The sequence below is a fragment of the Leptonychotes weddellii genome, unplaced genomic scaffold (assembly GCF_054177405.1).
Source record: "Leptonychotes weddellii isolate Sample4059 unplaced genomic scaffold, ASM5417740v2 HiC_scaffold_11418, whole genome shotgun sequence".
Taxonomy (NCBI): Eukaryota; Metazoa; Chordata; class Mammalia; order Carnivora; family Phocidae; genus Leptonychotes; species Leptonychotes weddellii.
Genome location: NW_027691920.1, coordinates 1 through 6,830, shown reverse-complemented (window position 1 = coordinate 6,830; position 6,830 = coordinate 1). Strand labels below are relative to the sequence as shown.

The 6,830-nt window shown below is 41.3% G+C and overlaps 1 pseudogene; it reads left to right on the top strand.

Annotated features, from left to right (window-relative positions):
• The first annotated feature begins 3,255 nt into the window (after nt 1–3,255).
• Nucleotides 3,256–3,768, top strand: LOC102747751 (centromere protein V pseudogene; annotated as a pseudogene).
• The last annotated feature ends 3,062 nt before the right edge of the window (nt 3,769–6,830 follow it).

Genomic DNA, 6,830 nt, shown 5'->3' with positions numbered 1-6,830 from the left:
ACCCCACCCCCCACTCCAGCAACCCTCAGTTTGTTTCCTGCAATTAAGAATTCCTCATATCAGTGAGATCATATGATACATGTCTTTCTCTGTTTGACTTATTTCGCTCAACATAAAACCCTCCAGTTCCATCCACGTCATTGCAAATGGCAAGATCTCATTCCTTTTGATGGCTGCATAATATTCCATTGTATATATATACCACATCTTCTTTACCCATTCATCTGTCGATGGACATCTTGGCTCTTTCCACCTGACCTGCTTATTTTTAGTAAAAATTAGTCTCTAGTACAAAGATTAGGTTTTGTCTATACAGAAACCTAAAACTGCCTCAAAACAATTAAATGAGGAGATACCCAGGGCTAAGCATCCTTGATTGCAAATATGAAATACCTGTGACAGTCTTCATCCTAAAAGTAATCTTAATTTCTTTGGCAAAACCATATGGACTCGATTTTTAACCACTGTATACCTGGAGCCTAGAACTGTTCCTGGCACTAGTAGGTGCTCGATAATTATTTGTTCAGTTAATTAAATGAGTATAATGAATCTACTTAATATATGATTCAAGTAATGGTAGAGGTAATGTCACAAAATGGTGCATGATAATTGCCAAATGAATAGTACAGATAGCGTGTGCCCTTCCCTTTCTTTCCTCTTTTCATCATTTGCATTTATATTTTCCTCTAAGTTACATTATGAGTTTTTCAATATGCATATTGATTTACTTGCTATTATGTGCTTAGCAGATTAAAAAACAGGCAAGGGTTTTTTTTTTTAAAGATTTATTTAGGGGCACCTGGGTGGCTCAGTCGTTAAGCGTCTGCCTTCAGCTCAGGTCATGATCCCAGGGTCCTGGGATCGAGCCCCGCATCGGGCTCCCCGCTCCGCGGAGAGCCTGCTTCTCCCTCTCCCACTCCCCCTGCTGTGTTCCCTCTCTCGCTGTGTCTTTCTCTGTCAAATAAATAAATAAAACCTAAAAAAAAAGATTCATTTACTTATTTTAGAAAGAGAGAGTGCACACATGTGCCCAGGTGAGGGGAGGGGCAGAGGGAGAGGAATCGTCAAGCTGACTCTGCGCTCAGCAGGGAGCCCCATGCAGGGCTCCATCTCAGGACCCATGAGATCATGACCTGAACCAAAACCAAGACTCAGACGCTCAACCGACCGAGCCACCTAGGCGCCCCAGGCAAGGTTTTTAAGCTGAAAGTTATATAAATCGTAAGTCTATGATAACCCTTAATTTTATAAAGAAAGAAATTAAATCCTAGAGGGATTTAATTATTTTTCCAGGGGGCATGCTGATCTATTAATAGTTGAAATGGTTAAGACTATAAGGGTATCCCCCTCATTTAACAACATTTATTTACATTACCAAAAAATAGTAGCTATAATTAATGGCAAAATTCTATAATTCTATAGGTAGTGCCAAATAATAAACCATGGCTATAGAACATTTACACAATTACAGATCAATAGAATACATACAAAATTCAATCTTGTTCATTTTAAGAGACAATACATGAGTTCCTTCAGTCAGTGCCCCGATTCCAGTCTGCTCTTTGTCTAGGGTTTCTTTTGCTCCCTGAGGATTCTGTAATCTTGCTCTATTTCTTGGCTCTAAGCTACATCTGAACTACATTTTATCAGTCTGAATCTTTTCTAGACTTTAGACCGCTATTTTATCATGTGCTCTTCTTGCTTTTCTTTATCATGGATTTCTTCTGACTCTTAGAAGTGTGGTTAAGAGCATGTACTCTGGAAATCTTAAAAGTTAACTTTGTATGGTGACAGATGATAACCAGACTTATTGTGGTAATAATTTTGCAATGCACACAAATATTGAATGGTTTGTTGTACATCTGAAGCCAATATAATATTATATGTCAATCATACTCCAATTAAAAAAAAAATTTAAGTAGGCTCTATGCTCAGTGTGGAGCCCAATGTGGGGCTTGAACTCATGACCCTGAGATCAAGACCTGAGCTTAGATCAAGAGTTGGATGCTTAACCAACTAAGCCATGCAGCCACCCCCGCCCCCATTTTTTTTTTTAAATTATTAACCATATGACTCTGGTTAATAATCTTAACCTCTCTGTCACTCATTTTCTTCATCTGTAAAATGGGGATATTGGTAGTTGTAAGGATTAAGTATGTTAACCTTTAAAAATAAAACTGCCAGTTATTTTACCAGCAAAAATGAGTTTATCAGGGAATAGAATATTGTAATTCGGACAAGTAAGTTATGGCAAAACCATAGGCAAGCCTAGAGGACAAAGTAGAGGATCCCTCTCTTATAGAGGAAAGAAGGGAGTTGGCAAGGACTGTTACAAAACAAATAGTCCATTGGAATAAACTGGGAGTTTGAAGTATAGTGGCTTTTCATTGGTTGAGTTGTGACAGTCTCTCATTGGCTGGGCTCTTGCCAGGGAAGAAGAAAACTTTCTTCCTTCTGCTGGGGTAGTGAGGTAGTAGCTAAAGTAGTATTAACTTGCAAGGTATGTCTCTTCCTATTGAGTCCACTACTGACCACCAGTGGTAGGGTATGAGGGTTCCCCCTGCTGGCTTCCCAACCCCATTCTAAATGAGATTTCCCTTTGTTAATTTTCACAAGTAAAATAATATTTGTTCTATATAAATATTTGCTGCTATTATTTTTAGTACAGCAGTTGAGCCTTGAACTACAGGGTTAAGGTGAGGGGTGCTGATTCCCCACCCCAGTCGAAAATTTGCATGTAACTCTTAGCTCCTCAGAGCTTAACTACTGATAGCCTACTGTTGACAAGAAGCCTTACCGATAACATCAATACTTGATTAACACATATTTTGGATGTTATATGTATCACACCTGATAGTCTTACAATAAAGTAAGTTAGAGAAAAGAAAATGTTATCAAGAAAATCATACAGGAGAGAAAATACATTACAGTACTATAAAAAAAATTACAGTACTATAAAAAAAAAAATCTGTGCAGAACAATGTGGTGTGCAAGGAACAGTGTGGCCACCAAGCCACATGGACAGAAGCAGCCCAGGGACCTGCGGTGCCCCGCTCCCGCCCAGCCATCGAGGCCCCATTCCATGCTTCTCAGGCCAGGCCGGGGGTGGGAGCCAGGCCACAGCAAGACAGCCCTCAGCCAAGGGCAGATGAGGTCATCGCTGCCAGGGGCCTAGGAGACAGGTTGAGCGAACAGCTACTGTCAGAGCTCATGCTACTTCCATGGCTGTCACCTCTGCCATCTCCAGCAACCCTGATGCCCTTGGTGGCCAAGCTGGACCTGAGTGATAGGTGGGAGTCCGAGAGGTGTTCCAGAAGCGGCAGAGGCTCACCATCGAGGGTGCCACCAAGCTGCTGTGGGACACATAGGAATACCAGGCCCTGGTGAACCACATAGGAGGCTGCCGCTATGGAGCAGTTCACTTTGAAGTTTGGGCCTCAGAAGACTTGCACATCCTCGCAACTGCAACATCTGCAGGAAGCAGAATACACCCTTTATGGTACTGGCTTCTCGCTTCAAGCTCCTAAAGGAAGCTGAGGGCACAACCACATACACATTCAACAAGCACAAAGCACAGCACGCCTTCTGTAAGAGATGTGGTGTTCAGAGATTTACACTCCCCACTCAAACCCTGGAGTCTTTGGAATCATTCCACACGGCCTAGATAAGAGCGCTATGTGGAGTGTGGGCATTGAGAAATTCAACAGCAGCACTTGGGAGAAAGCCATGAAAGAGCACAAGACCATCAAGACCATGTCTAAGGAGTAGGCTCCTGCTTCTCCCTTCCTGAAAAAGAGGAATGATTGGGGTTAGCAGCTTTGCTATCCCCACTGCACCTCAGTGGTGTTTATGAAAGTGGCTGACCCAGGCTGCTGGTTCCATTGGGGGCAGCCATCTTGATCTCTGCAGTTTGTACCAGCTACCCATTTCTTCAGAAAAATTTAAAATGTCTTTATTTGAGTATAGTTGCCATATAACATTACATTAGTTTCAGGTGTACAACATAGTGATTCAACATCTCTATATGTCATGCTATGCTCACCACAAATGTGGCTATCATCTGTCACCACACAACACTATTATAATATCATTGACTATATTCCTATATTGTACCTTTTATTCCCGTGACTTATTCATTCCATAACTGGAAGCCTGTACCTCCCAGTCCTTTTCACCCGTTTTGCTCCCCTCTCCCCTCTGGCAACCCTCAGTTTGTTCTCTGTATTTATAGGTCTGATTCTGCTTTTTGTTTGTGTATTCATTTGCTTTGTTTTTAGATTCCACATACGAGTGAAAGCATACAGTATTTGTCTTTCTCGGTCTGACCTATTTAACATAGCAAAATACCCTCTAGATCCATCCATGTTGCCACAAATGGCAAGATCTCATTCTTTTTTATGGCTGAGTAATATTCCATTGTGTATATGTATACCACATCTTCTTTACCCATTTATCTGTTGATGTACACTTGGGTTGCTTCCATATCTAGAATATTGTAAATAATACTGCAATACATAAGGGTGCTTTTATCTTTTCAAGTTAGTGTTTTTGTTTGTTTTCTTTGGGTAAATACCTAGTAGTGGAACTATTGGATCATATGGTATCTCTATTTTTAATTTTTTGGAGGAAACCCCATACTTTTTTCACAGTGGCTGTACCAACTTACATTCCCACCAACAGTGCACAAGGATTCCTTTGCCTCTAAATCCTCACCAATGCTTGTGATTTCTTTTTTCTTTTTTTTTATTCTAGCCATTCTGACAGCCGTAAAGTGAAAGCTCATGGTGGCTTTGATCTGCATTTCCCTGATGATTAGTGATTTTTTTTCTTAAGATTTTATTTATTTATTTGAGACAGAGAGAATGAGAGACAGGAGGGTCAGAGGGAGAAGCAGACTCCCTGCCGAGCAGGGAGCCCGATGCGGGACTCGATCCCGGGACTCCAGGATCATGACCTGAGCCAAAGGCAGTCGCTTAACCAACTGAGCCACCCAGGCGCCCCTGATGATTAGTGATTTTGAGCATCTTTTCTGTGTCTGTTGGCCATCTGTATGCCTCCTCTGGAAAAGTGTCTATTCAGGTCCTCTACCCATTTTTTAATTGGATTGTTTTTGTGTGTGTGGTTTGAGTTGTATAAGTTCTTTATGTATTTTGGATATTAACCCCTTACTGGATATGTCATCTGCAAACATCTCTTCCCATTCAGTAGGTTGCCTTTTTGTTTCGGTGATGGTTGCCTTCACTGTGCAAAAGCTCTTTATTTTGATGAAGTCCCAATAGTTTATCTTTGCTTTTGTTTCCCTTGCCTAAAAAAACATGTCTAGGAAAATGTGGCTACAACTGATGTCAAGGAAATTACTGTCTATGTTCTCTTCTAAGGTTTTTATGATTTCAGGTCTCACATTTAGGTCTTTAATCCATTTTGAGTTATTTTCGTGTATGGTGTTAGAAGGTGGTCCAGTTTCATTCTTTTGCATGTAGCTGTCTGTTCTCCCAGCACCATTTATTGAAGAGACTGTCTTTTCCCCATTGTATATTCTTGCCTCTTTTATCATAGACTAATTGACCATATAAAGCATGCGTTTCTTTCTGGGCTCTCTATTCTGTTTCATTAATCTATGTGTCTATTTTTGTGCCAGTACTGCCTTGGTTACTACAGCTTTGTAGTGTATCTTGAAATCTAGAATTGTGATGTCTCCAGCTTTGTTCTTCTTTCTCAAGATTGCTTTGGCTATTTGGGGTCTTTTTGTTTCATGTATTGTGTTGCCTTAAACTGCAATCAAAGTCACCTTATTCCTCATTTTGAAAGACTTAACTGATAAGTCTTCTGAAATGGTACTGTTTATGGAATAATCACTGCAAGTTGGTGTTGCCATAAACCATCTTTACTTTCTAAAGTCTTGAGAAGTTCACAAAAGCATAGAAAGGAAAGCCACTTGAACTTTGTGAAGAGGAGTTCAAAGCTTCTTCAGAGTTTGCCAAGAACATCCTGCATCAGACCATGAGCTGTGCACAGAATTTCAAGTGCTGATCTACCATATCCCTGGGAGCCTCCTGAAAATGACAGACGTTCCAAAAGACTGCATCAGCAAAAATACAATTCTTCAAGGAAAAAAAATGTATCTTTGGTTTATTATAGCACAGCTTCCTGATGGCATGCAATTCACTGCAGTTGGCATTTGCTCAGCATTTCCAGGTGAATCCTGTGGAATGGAGGGGACTTCTACCCATAGCTCAGCCATTTCCTGCTTTCTTGAGTCTTTTTCATTCTGTATTCTCCATGTATTTCTTCTTCACTGCTAAATGGATGAAGCGGCACCTTCATCTACATGCTAAGCAAACTATTTTTAAAAAGATTTTATTTACTTGAGAAAGAGAGCACATGCGCGTGCGTGCTCGTAGCGGGGGGGGGCGAGGGGGGGCGGCGTGCGCGCATGCATGCGCACACCGCGCACATGCGCCTGTGCATGGGCAAGGGGAGGGGTAAAGGGATAAGCAGACTACCCGCTCAGCGCAGAGTGTGATCCCAGGACCCTGAGATCATGACCTGAGCCCAAGTCAGACGTTTTACCCACTGAGCCACCCAGGCGTCCCTACATGCTAAGCAAACTAATAATGAGGAAGATCAGATGGCCTTTGTCTCTGAAAACAGCTAGGAGATATCAGGTAAGCAGGGTAACATGCACTCATGAGCACATACTTTCTGGAATATGACACATTTGGGCTTGCAGTCCAGCTGTGCCATTTATTAGCTGGATGATCTCGGGCAAATGACTTACCATTTCTTTTTTTTTTTTTTTAAAGATTTTATTTATTTATTTGAGACAGAGA